Source organism: Tachypleus tridentatus, chromosome 11 (genome assembly GCF_004210375.1).
Source record: "Tachypleus tridentatus isolate NWPU-2018 chromosome 11, ASM421037v1, whole genome shotgun sequence".
In the NCBI taxonomy this organism is placed as follows: Eukaryota; Metazoa; Arthropoda; class Merostomata; order Xiphosura; family Limulidae; genus Tachypleus; species Tachypleus tridentatus.
Genome location: NC_134835.1, coordinates 60,119,505 through 60,133,614, shown reverse-complemented (window position 1 = coordinate 60,133,614; position 14,110 = coordinate 60,119,505). Strand labels below are relative to the sequence as shown.

General features: G+C 36.2%; 1 long non-coding RNA gene across 1 annotated transcript in view; it reads right to left on the bottom strand.

Annotated features, from left to right (window-relative positions):
- LOC143232247 (uncharacterized) overlaps window positions 1-14,110 on the bottom strand; it is a 67,565-nt gene that overhangs the window by 8,892 nt on the left and 44,563 nt on the right. Inside the window, exon 5 of the long non-coding RNA XR_013017463.1 lies at window positions 758-822. This is a non-coding gene — a long non-coding RNA (uncharacterized LOC143232247). The remainder of the gene's footprint in view (window positions 1-757; window positions 823-14,110) is intronic.

The following is a 14,110-nucleotide window of genomic DNA, read 5'->3' as shown; positions in this document are numbered from 1 at the left end:
TTTGCGCGAACTTCCAAACAACCCAAACCAATTTTAAAATGAGACTGGGCGTAGAACACTGCTCAGTGCATCTAGCTAGGGATAAAAGGAATTAAACTATAAGATTTAAGACGTGTGGTACCAATGGATGCACTTCCCAATTTGAGCTTTGAGCGCGTTATAAAAGTGACAGTCGATCATGTTTGTTTCAATTCAAATAACTGAACAAAGCAAAGGTGGTCGTTGCAGCTGGCTAATTCCTTTCACTCTGTTAGTAACCGAAGATTTTATGAATGGTCTTTTTTCATTTTAGAGTTTTAGACTAAAGGGAAGGCAGCTAGTCAATACCACCCATCGCCAATTCTTGGACTAGTTTTTACCAATGAGCTCCCCGATGGAACAGTAGTAAGTTTACGGATTTTCAATTATAAAATCTGAGATTCTATTCCCTGTGGTAAATTTAAAATATATATAGCCCAGGGTGGATTTACTCTAAAACAAAAACAAAAAACTTTTTTAAAACGAATAGTGTGACTAACTGATACATTATAAAACTTTCAAGGTTCAAAGGGCGAACATATTCAGGGACAGAATTTGAGCCCACGGCTCTCAGATTACGAATCGAGTGCCCTAACCAACAGCCCATGCTGGGATTCATTACCTTAATGTTGCGTTTATATTGTTTATTTTATAAACAGATTTATTTGAATGTTTGCCCAGTTTTATTTTCAAACAAATTTTAATAATCAACTCTGTCTTGTTTGTATCATGACCTTACCTGTTCTAGTAGTACTCTTGCAGGCTTAGAGTGCTAAAATTCGTACATAACAGTGGATCTTCGAGCTAAAAATACAAACAAACAATCAAAACTATCACGTTTTACTTGTGACTTTTTAAACATTTTTGAAGCCATAAACAAGAAGCAGGAGATAATAAAAAGATACGTGAATATTAAATCAATATGTAAAAAACAACACTGGAATATCAGACTGTTCTATTTACCTCTTCTTCATTAATTTCTTCAACCGGTTTTTCATTTCAAAATTCACTCTTCAATATACAATTTTACTGAAAAACTATAACAACAAACATTTGAATTCTGTTTTTTTAACCAATTATAAATAAGCTAAATTAAATACATATATTTTCCGAATGTACAAACGTATAAATAAAGTACGTTGAAGATACTCAAAAACAATTGAAATCAGGCAACATAGTTTCCTTTTTACATTTAAATTTTATTCTAATTTTACTTTATCTCATTATTACGTAAATGCAGTAAACTTATTCTATAAGTTAATACTCCTACTTACCTTTATGGTTTTTTTTGGCAAGTCTTAGTAGCAGTTTTCACTGTTGGTAATTCCTATTGACTTTACACAGTCACCTAATTCTGTTCTTTTACTACTATATATTTAAATTAGCGTTCAATATTGTTTTATAAAACATTTTTAAAAAGTAGTATTTTATGTTTTACATTACGTGCTCTCGAAAGGAAAACATATAACTATGTGTTTTTTAAAAATTTAAACTTTCTCAAAATACATTCATTAAAATGTTTGCTGATATACAGTGGTATTTTTTGGAACATAAACATGGAATTTGTTTCTTTAAATATGGTTTGTTTGTTTAGAATTCAGCACAAAATTCCACAATGGGCTATCTGTGCTCTGCCCAACAGTGGTATCGAAACCCGGTTTCTTGCGGTATGAGTCCGCAGACATTCCGCTGTGCCACTGAATGGCTTAAACATGGTAGCTATGTGTTCAAGTGTTCAACTTGACTAGGGAATTAAAGCTATGGAAAGGTTTCGATAAAAATATAAAAGATTAATTCATTTCAGGTTAATAAAAGTTTTATCTTTGAAGATTTAGATATAATCTTAAAAAGTTATTTTATATACTTACGAGGAAGAATCATTCTTCAAATGTCTAGTACAGTAATGGGCACAAAAGTTGCTCCAGCTTAGATTGATGTCACAATGGGATTTCTCGAATTACAATTATTTAATGTACGAGGTCTGTTCAAAAAATACGCGGACTGTTTGAATTGCGCGGCTCCAGTTGATTCCAGGTGAATCCGTTTGGTGTCGCTAGGTTCGCACAGATCAGCTGATTACGACGCCATTTCCCGATTGCAAATATCTTCATTTGTGTATTAGTTACGCGGTTTTAAGTGAAGTGCGATTTTTTCGTTTGGCGGATTTCAGAATGAATGACCTGAAGGAGCAACGATTTGCTGGGAAATTTTGTGTTAAACTTGGAGAATCTGCGACTGAAACTTTTGCTATGCTTAACACGGCTTACGGTGATGTTGCTATGAATCGTACGGCATGTTTCATGTGGCATGAACGTTTTAAGGATGGTCGACAGTCCATTGAAGATGATGAACGTCCTGGACGTCCTTCCACGTCAACTGACGACCCACAAGTCGACAAAATCAACACCCTGGTGCGGGCAAATCGACGTCTGACTGTCAGGGAGCTTGCTGAAGAGTGTGGGATATCAGTTGGATCTTGTTACGAGATTTTGACCGAAAAATTGAAGATGCACCGCGTTGCTGCGAAATTTGTGCCTCAGAACTCGTGAGTTTTTGGCCAAACACTCGATCACTGTTCTTCCCCACCCCCTACTCACCTGACCTTGCTCCTTGCGATTTTTTCTTGTTCCCCAAACTCAAAAGACCCTTGAAAGGAAGAAGATTTGAGACGATTCCCGAGATTAAGGCAAATGCGACGAAGGAGCTGGAGGACATTACAAAAGAAGCGTACCAGGACTGTTTCAACAAGTGGAAACACCGTTGGGATAAGTGTGTGCGTTGGGGAGGAGAGTACTTTGAAGGGGTCCCAGACCTGTAACTTCTAAATAAAGTACATTTTGTTTTATGACGTCAGTCCGCATATTTTTTTAACAGCCCTCGTATTATCCCTAATTTAGCAGTGTAAGACTAGAGGGAAGGCAGCTAGTCATCACCACCCACCGCCAACTCTTGTGCTACTCTTTTACCAACGAATAGTGGGATTGACCGTCACACTATAACGCCCCCCACGGCTCAAAGGGTGAGCATGATTGGTGCGACCGGAATGCGAACCCGAGATCCTCAGATTATGAGTCGCATACCTTAACCCACCTGACCATGCCGGGCCTTTTTTATTTGCCACAGATTTACTGATCGGGAATTAATTTTGACACTAATTATATAAAAGAGTTAAATAGGTATCTGATATTTAAAAGAAACACGTGTTTGACAATTGTACCTCAACAACTCGATCAGAGCAGTTTCTAATTACGAATATAAAACTGAGACGTCAAAAGGGTTTGTTGTTTTCATTATAATTAGTCTGTCTTCTTTACCACAAACACTGCAATATGGTAAATTGTAGTGCTAGATTGTTCTGTTCTTCTTTGTACGAGGCCGCTGGTTTTTCTTTTAATTTCGGAGAAGGTTCTTTTTTTCATTCTTACTGGTTTGGTATTGCATTAAGTCAAAAATAATGCTATAAATTCAGTTTCCCTAAACTCATATTTTAATAATTGTTTAATAGAATCTATTAGTTCTTCTTTAAAAGAGCTTTTTGTATAAAACATAGATGTTCTTAGTTTTTTATACAGAAAAAATAAGTCTTTCTTAACGCTTCCTTTATAAATTAATGAGGATGTCTTTTGATCTGGTCGAGAAAAAAAGGAAGTCTGAAAACACTTGCGTCTGAAGTCATGTGATACTTTCTTTAGTCTTGTTTCCCTCTCTTTTTGAGTTTATTCAATTGGAAACATTCATACCTGTTTAAAACATACCTCTATTAGTTGTAAGTGAAATTGGATTGGTTCATTTTACTTTGATGTAGTGTAATTAATATTTTATTGCAAAATTTAATAACTAGTTTTGTCTTAATAACTTCTCCTTTGGTTGAAGTGATTTCGTGATCTGGAAGTTTATATATATATATCCACGTATTAATGATGTTTTATCTATTTTAAATACATCTTAAAAGAGTTACAGCTTTTAATATTAAAGTAAAATGCTGACTTTTTCTTGTTTTGAATAAAGCACAAAGCTAAACAATGGGCTATCTGTGCTCTGCCCACCAGGAGTATCGAAACATGGTGTTTAGGGATGTGAGTCCACAGACATATCGCTGTGCCAGTGGGGTTCCAGTAATAACTTATTATAAGATGACTATAACATGTAGAATACTCAGTGTTTTGTACATTATATAATAGATGTCTTTAAGGAGCCAACCCCTAGATTATTTATGTTTTGTTTTATTTTCGCGCAAAGCTACACGAGGGCTATCTGCGCTAGCCATCCCTAATTCAGCAGTGTAAGACTAGAGGGAAGGCAGCTTGTCATCATCACCCACCGCCAACTCTTGGGCTACCATTTTACAAACGAAACGGCGAACATGTTTGGAGCGACGGGAATTTGGACCCGGAACCCTCAGTGCCGTAACTACCTAAGAATAATCAAGTGAGGGTTTTGTTGCTAAGCGACGATATATATTGTTGAGTATTACCAAAAAAGGAGTTTGAAAGCGTTCTCGACAGAGTGACAGAGGAAATAAGTCTTTTATAGCTAGTGTTTCATAGAATACACAGACCTTCAGTCATAAGAAAAAGTCAAAAGCAAGTAATAAAAACATTTTGTAAAATGATGTAGGAACAGCAGTGCCAAAACCATGCAAACGAGAACATAGGGGTGATATAGGTGTAGATAGATCACTGATACATTATTTTCAATATTAAAATTTAATTTTACGCTGTAAAATGCATAACTGACTTTCATATTACTGCAGTTGAGAGTTATCTATTCCTGGTCTGTCGTTATGAAGTTCACTTGTTATGATATCATGATCATGTCAGGGCAGGCAACAATGTAATGTAACTAAGAGCCTAGGTACACGATAAACCAAGTTGAATCAAAACATGTCTTGAATATTATAGTTTATTACAAACTCTCGCTACGAGGTCGGCTGAAATGACTGACCTCGTAGTCATTGTGTACTCATGCAGTTTACAGTGTGACACTGAATTTTAATATTAAAAGTAACGTAGGGATGATATATTTATAGCTATATCGGCCCAATATTCATCTTAACTTTTTTTGGCACTGCTAACCCAACATCATTTTATATTTAAATATGTTTTTATTAGTTGTTTATTTTAGATAAATGGTTCCTCAAGTAGCAAACACCAAAACTGATACTATAAAATATTTTAGTATCATGTTTTATTCCACGAGTTTGGTTAATATATCAAAGTATTTGACCATTTACCATAAATAAGGACTCAAGAACATCAACACCCTTCATATTCTTGAATTTAAGTGGCCAAAGCTAGAGTTTGGTTAAATTAATTTGAATAAGATCCTCCCAACTGGCAAAAAGAGATTCTCGGTAAAAAACTTTATGATATTGGAGTTATTATTCTCATCTGATATTAGCATCTGAGGAGCATTGTTCTGATTGGTACAGAATGACAGGCCTTGCGATCTCTCGAGATCAATTGTGACTTTGACCTCAACGACGACTAAAGAGATCTCAGAGTTCCATTTTGTAATTTAGATTAAGATGTTTTAGTGGCTAGTCCATGGGTTTTATACAATTTTAAATTGGTCATCACAATTCTGACAGTTTGACATCGAGAATGTTAATGAATAAAGCAAAGTCTGATATGATTGCAACGAAACATATTTTAAAACTGGAACCAATATCACGTAAAGTTATCTTTTAGTATTAAATGTATTCATTGTATACATAATAAGATTTGTACGTTCATTCATTCTGATACCTTACCATATTATACCTGAACCGATACAATAATAATGTTGCACTAAACCTGGCTTTTCCTTTTGTAATCATCGTTAAATATCATTTATGAATTTTGACTCAGAGACGTGTAAATATAGTATTTCAGACCTATATTTTATCTGTCCCAAATGAGTGTCTTATAAATTTTTCATTGAATATTGTGACTTACCTTTAAAGGACTAATTAAGAGTAAACTGCATTCAAGACTGATTTAATTCGTTTTCCTAGATCTAAAAGGATATTCCAACTTCAGCATTTTTATACAATTTTTTAAAGCATCATTCTAACCCTGGTTTTCCAAACCGCAAAGTTTCGATCCTTGATACATAATAATGAGTTATCTATGAGAAATAAAGACGCCTAGCTGCTTTATTATCAGCTCTGGTAAAGTCAACAAACGTCCAGACAAACTGTGCAGCCAATTGCGGGAATAAATAAACGGATCTTCTTACCCTTAGCCCTCATAAACATAAAAAAAAACATAAAAAACATAAAAGTCACTTGTACTGTAGTTGATGACAGTATTTCCACAACGAACATAAATATGTTAAAATCTTTGTTCTCTTTTAGACTTCCAACACTAATTGTTTCCTAATGTTCTATGGATAAGGCACTCATCTTGTAGTTGACCACAGTATTTCCGCAATGAACCTAGATATATTAAATTATCCGTTTTCTGTTAGACTTCTAATACTTTAATTGTTCGTGCTTCTGCTCAAAGCACATACACAAGATTAATATGCCGGATACTAGCACGCAATATTGTTGTATAATTATATAGAAACAAGAGCGAAAAATGTAAACAGTTACCAAAGCAAAAGATCAAATCTGAAGACAAACATTGCTACTGTTTACTTTATACATGTGTTTTCAGGACACTTTATATTTCTTTTTTAAATCTAAAACGTAGTTGTAATTCAGAAGTAAAATATATAATAATAATTTCGAAGATTTAAGGCATTATGTAAATTGTTTGTTGTTTTTTTAGAAAAACATTGGTACTGCCCCATACTTATAAAGCATTAAGCACATGTTCAAGTAATATTTCATTTGGGCTTAGAAAAATATTTGCAAATTAATTGATTGCAGTTACTCGTGTCTCATGATCTGGAGAGACTCAGTCTGATTTTTAACCCATAATCATAGTTTTTGATGAAATAATTATGTCTTGCACTGTTGTTTCAAGAACATGGTCCTGAGTTATCCCACTAAGGTTTTACATCATAACGTTTATTTATCACTGTGGCCCAAATTATTCTATAATTTGCTAAGTTTTGGTGTATTTTTTCGTCAGGAATGTTATTTGTTTGTTATTACTTTCTTTTCTTTGTTCTATATGCAAGAACCCAAAACATGCATTCAAATGTTTTCACTAGGCCCGAACGTTATTGATTCAAACCTTTCTTGCTCTATGTGTGTTTTCGCTCTCGTAAATTTCAAATACGTTTTTGATTATTTATTTTAGTGATTTTTGTATCACTGTCTCACTCAGTAAGAACTTGTAATTTTGAAACATACCAACACTTCTCTTTCTCATTTGTTTCTTAATAATCTTTCTTCTGCTGCTTCACGGGTTTACGTGTCTAATATGCAATAAGAGCGTGATCCTGTTATAATACAAAACGGTTTAGTTTGTGTTTCGTTTACAGCTACACGAGGGCTATCTGCGCGAGTTGTCCCTAATTTAGCAGTGAAAAACTAGAAGAAAGACAACTAGTCATCACAACCCACAGCCACCTCTTGAGCTACTTTTTTACAAACGAATAGTGTGATTTATTGTCACTTTATAACATCCTCACAGCTGAAAGAGCTAGTATGTTTCGTGGGACGTGGGATTCGAACCCATGGATCGCAGACTGCAAGCCAAGCGTCTTAACCACTTAGTCTTGCCAGACCACATTACAAACCTTTAACAAAACAAAGAATTATATACAGTTGTGCATATCGTTTATACGTGTCTCAGCCTACTTCTTATAGGTCCTCAATGATACAGCAGTAAGTCTCATAACACTAAAAACAGGGTTTCGATACCCGTGTAGTAAAGTGCAGATAGCCCATTATGTGGCTTGTACTTAACAAACAAGCCTTTTAACAGATATAAACAGTACCATGTAATTTTCTGCCGAAGACCTATTTGGTTTAAATCATTTTCAATAACGTTAAAGTTACTTATTACAGACAAGGAAAATATGTTGTTGGGATATTATTCTATAACATTTTGTCTTTGTTTCAAATTTAGTATAAAACTGCTCTTTAATTTGACTACATTCCGAGTAATTTTACAAAAATATAAAAAGTTGTGTTGATCACGATATATTGTACTGAACTGGTCTGTGCTGGAATCTGAACTAGTTCCCTATTTTCAGCTACAGGCGCATTATGAAAGTGACAGTTAATCTCGTTATTTGGCTACGAGGTAGTTGTGTGTGAAGCAGGCGCTGCTCGCCCTTACTCTGGTCAACACCTCAAGTTATAACTATCACCTGTCCGTTTAGCCGAAGGATCGCACGAAGTGCCTTTCGTTTGAAAATATCAATAGTATTTCACATGTGTATGTACTGATCGGTTTGTTGTGAATTTCGCGCAAAGCTACACGAGGGCTATCCGCGCTAGCCATTCCTAATTTAACAATGTAAGACTAGAGGGAAGGCAACTAGTTATCATCAACCACCACCAACTCTTGGGCTATTTTTTTACCATCGAATAATGGGATTGACCGTCACATTATAACGCTCCCATGGCTGAAAAGTCGAGTATGTTTGGTGCAATGGGGATTCGATCCCGCGACCTTCGGATAACGAGTCGAGTGCCTTAACCACCTAGTTATGCCGGGCCGTACGTAGTGAGAAACTAGCAAATACTTCGTGTAATTCTCATTGTGATGAATAAATCCCATACGTCTCAGACTTTTCTAAGACTACAGACTTTCTGAATACATCTTAATATGGATCCAATTTAAGGTGTTAGTTGCAAACCTAGCTCTATACTAAGCTAGGCTAGAAAAGCACTTGGTATTATACTTGATACTATTATTTTATATGCCAAAAATTTTCCACATGCATCAAGTGTTTATCAGCTACTGATTATAGGTGTTTCGAGTACAAATTATTTTTTTTGCGTATAAGTGCTCTATATACCTTTCCTAACTGTAATTTAAACATGAAGATAAATCAGGTTATGTTACACACGATCCACTGTTGGACATTTTCTAGGGACAACCTTCGTCGAAATATGTCAGAAACGATTTGGGTTACAGCTAGCTGATAATCGAAGTTTTTATTCTAACTTTTGTACTAGTAGTATGTTTTATTGTGCTGTCTGCACCAGTATATCGTATACATACCGCTATGGCCCTTTCATTTACCTGTGAATGAAATCCCATTCTACGGAAAGAGTAATCTAATTCCGTTCGACGTGCCGTGGTCGCCGTAAACCTGATTACCAACGAATGTGTTACTATCAGATCGGCGTCGTGTTTCGCCTACTGAAAAGTCAAACTACACGCGAGAGCAAATTGGGAGCCAGTTTCTCAGAAACTCGGCAACAAGCTTGCTTTTGTTCACGTTCAAACATAGCATCGTTGTAAGTCGCTAGTCTCGCATTAATTCTAACCCTATTATACATAAAGCTTCAAGAATTTGAAGACGAGAAATTAAACTAACATAGAGAATCTTGTGAAAAATATCTAACATATGTAGCGTAATAACAAGAGTATGCTACTAAGATAGTATTATAATACTTTACTATGTTCTATCGAATGCAGTTTCAAGTGAATTCATTTATCGCAATGCCTGTAAAATTCTAGAGGGCGTTGCGTCTCATAACGTTTGTGATTGAGTCTTAGTTAAACTTTGTGCGTTTTTAATAAGAATCTAAGGTATTAGATATTATTAATATTTTGACTTTTTATACATTTTTTTCGCATTCTGTATGTTATTAGTAGATATTATTGACCATGATGTATTTCATGAGAACTTAGACAATTTTTATACTAAGTGTGTAAACTTATTATACTAAGTAAGATTCATGTCCACAATAAAGTATTTGTTCACAAACTACGAAAAAGTATTGGTCGTATAATAAGAACCATTTTAGTTGATTTACTATTCAATTCAACATGAAAGCAACATTAAACCAGTTCATTTAAACCCCTATAGGTATGAGAAAAATATTATGCCAATATTTTAGGTGTTACACAGAAGCATTTATTATTCAAGAACAAGGTAAAAAATGAATTATTTGAGTTAAAAATATATACAATTAATTTAAATTATGAATAACATAAAATGAAGTATACCTCCAACTGATGTCTGGCATAGCCTGGTGATCAGGGCACTCGACTCATAATAGCGAGATTGAGCCCTTTCACCGAGCGTGCTTGCCCTTTTAGCCGTGGGGGCTTATAAAGTGACAGCCAATCTTACTATTCGCTTTCCCCAGTGGCACAATGATATGTCTACGGACTCACACTACTAGAAACCGGGTTTTGATACCCGTAGTGGGCAGAACACAGACAGTATATTGTGCAGTTTTGTGCTGAACTTCAAAACAAAACGAACCTACTATTCTTTGGCTATTGGTAGCCCAAGAGTCGGCGACGGGCGGTATTAACTAGCTACCTTCCCCTATCACTCTTAAACTAGAGATGGATAGCGTAGTTTAAGAGAGCACTCCAGTAGATTTGCATGCAATTCAACAAAAATAAACTTTTGTGTAGGTTTCATATAAAGCAACGATATTTGGTTTTCTTTTAGTATTGCTTGTAAAAAATATATCAAACGAGATTACTGTGATGGGAAAGCACAAGCTCGAGTTTTTCTAACTTAAACATTTTTTTTTTCAATATAAGTTGAGAAAGAATAATTCAGAACAACTAGAAAGTATATTACGAAATATCTCTGGTGGCTTTTGGCATGAAACTTGTACAACAATCAATACTCTTAATGTTCAGTATTTGATATGGACCTGTCAGCAAATAAAATCCATAAAAGTTTCAGAAGAGTCATTGCTGTTCATTCCTGCAAATTGACAGGAACTTTGGAGATTCTACTAATGCACAATATAGATTTTCGATACGAAATACTCGGTATACATAATTATACATCAATATATAAACATTCAACGTAAGATAATTATCAAAACAGTATACAAAAAGCCAAGCATGATCAAGTGAATAAGGCATTCGACTCGTAATCTGAGGGTCGCGGGTTCAAATCTCCGTCACATGAAACATGCTCGTCCTCTCAGCCGTGGAGGCGTTATAATGTTCGGCCAATCCCACTATTCGTTGGTAAAAGAGTAGCCCAAGAGTTGGCGGTGGGTGGTGATGATTAGTTACCTTCCCTTTAGTCTTACACTGCAAAAATTAGGGACGGTTAGCGCAGATAACCCTCGTGTGGCTTTGTGCAAAATTCGAAACAAACCAAATCAGTATACATAATGCACATAGCAACTAGTATATGCAGTACAGCTTGTACATCACTAAATATGTGCAATATATATACTGTGTATCGTCATTACATATTGTATAGCTCTCAACGTGTGTAATATGTATTTCATTACACATGAAAGAAACGGTTTACTTTGTCTGCTTACTAGAGTACCAACAAACTCAACATTTTTCGTGAAGAAATCAAATGCATAATTCAGCCATTTGTGAAGAAATGGTAAATGTTTCGTGTTGTATTTTATTATTAACTTCCCTGGTTAGTTTTTATGCATGGCACATAATCAATAGGTATTGTATTGTCTAACTTATAGCAAGTTGTATCTCAAATAACTAATTTAATAAATTAATGAAAAAACAAAACAATCAATTGTAATAATAATAAATTTACTGTAGTAACTAACACACGATATACACGTGGTATTTGATCACTTCAATCTGTTTATAAGGTTTTTAAACATTAGCTGTTACTCTTCGCGTGTCATCATCTATTATTTACGGTATATATCTCACTCCATCTTGTATGTCCGTTACGCATATATAATGTTCCACCCGTATTATACACAGTATACGTGTTTAACACCCACTCCATACAATGATATTTTGTATATACAGTATAAATTGTGAATATTCTAAAACGCTGGTTAAGTACCATCGTATTAGAAATACGAAATATACTCTTCACAAAAAGAAACGCAAAAAGGATATTTTTTTTTATTTTAAAGAGAAATATATGTAATAACGCTACAAGCTCAGAGTATGTGATGTTACACGTGTTGAGGCACTGATTGTCAGACCAAAATGACAATAAAAATTGTGCACTTTGAAAACGAAGGAAAACATCGGAATTTTCGCCAAAACGCATGCGTGTCCAATAAATTTGTTTGAGAGATCTGCATGTTCTGCAAGTGCAACATGTGCAAAATCCCTATAAAAGTGACGGGTTCTCGGTTTCCATAGCTCAATGTTAAGCCACCGACACGCAATACAGTTACGCCAAGACTGACTGAAGCACAACGCAACAACGCCATTGGTCGCTTGGAAGCAGGCGAATCTCGATCAGATGTTGCCAGAGCTGTGAATGTCCACCCAAGCACCATCACAAGGCTATGGAATCGTCACGAACAACATGGATCAACTCGTGACCGTCCACGATCTGGCAGACCTCGTGTAACCACGCCCGCACAAGATCGCTACATCCGGTTACGTCACCTTCGGTTTAGGACCACCACTGCGACGTCTACTGCCTTAACCATACCAGGGCTGCGTAGGATTTCCGATCAGACCGTACGCAACCGTCGACGAGATTCTTAGGCCCCATGTGCAACCCATCATGGTGAACGTCAACGACGTTTTTCAACATAACAACGCCCGTCCTCACACAACCCGACTCACCACTGTCTTCTTGAAACAACACAACATCAACGTTCTTCCCTGGCCCTCCAGATCGCCAGATTTAAACCCCATCGAACATCTTTGGGACGAGTTGGACCGACGTCTGCGACGGCGACAACCTCAACTGCAGACTCTACCTCAGCTTGCAGAAGCTTTGCAGGCTGAGTGGACAGCCATTCCACAGGATGTGATTCGTCATCTTATCGCTTCCATGGGCAGGAGATGCCAAGCAGTTATTGATGCTCACGGGGCATACTCGTTATTGACGTTGAGTGACGTTAATCTTCAACTAGTGAGTGTGGACTTCGCCTTTGCAGACTTTGGATGTTCAGCAGTGAATGTGCAAAGTTTCACACATGTCATACAGAACTACCCGGAATAAACTTGTTAACAATTTGTCTGAAATTTTGCCTTTTGCGTTTCTTTTTTTGAAGAGTATATATTTCACCTCGTGCATACATTATAGACGATTACTATATGATGTAGGTTTTCAACAGCCAATATAAATAAAATAAATTGGCCCGGTATGGCCAGGTGGTTAGGGGCGTTCGACTCGTAATCTGAGGGTCGCGGGTTCGAATCCACGTTATACCAAAAATGCTCTCCCGTTTAGTCGTGGGGGCGTTATAATGAGACAGGCAATCCCACTATTCGTTGGTAAAAGAGTGGCCAAACAGTTGGCCGTGGGTAGTGATGACTAGCTGATTTCCCTCTCGTCTTGCATGCAAAATTAGAGAGAGCTAGCGCAAATAGCTCTCATGTAGTTTTGCGCAAAATTAAAAAACAAACCTCGTATATCTGAAACAAGCAAACCTTTCCATCCCTGCACGTTTATCAAATGGATATCTAGAGAATGGGTAACTTTTTTGCTCCCTAGGCATTCATTAAAAGATGTTGTAAACGATACCTAAATCTTCCATTTTTTTGGACATTTCTCAGTTGGATAAAATATGAAAATTTTCTTTTCCTAGACACTCATCAGTTGGAGATTGAGAGGAAAGCCTTTGAACAGCTTTGCGTGAGTATCTAGAAACAAACGTTTCCCCTCTTGCACTTTTATCAAATGGAGATATAGAGAATGGGTAACTTATAAACCACTTTCAGACATTTATCAGCTGAAATTAGAGAAAATATGAAAGTTTTATTCTCCTGGATTTTTATCAGTTGGAGACAAAGGGGAAGGCGTTTTTGTCCCTTTAGAATTCATGGACTGCAATTTCAAAGTCTTGACAGTTTCTTCCTCTCAAAACTGCCCCAAGTGGCACAGTGGTACATCTGCGGACTGATACTGCTAGAAACCTGGTTTCGATATCCGTGGTAAGAAGAGCTTTTGAAAACTTTGTGTATAAGAACAAACAAACTTTCCAAGACTGCCTTTAACTAGATTAAATAATGTCGGTGTTCTTTCCCTTCTGGACACCCGTCACACGAGATGACCGAAGATTGACGGATTTTAGCCTCCATGAGATTCATCAGTTGGAATT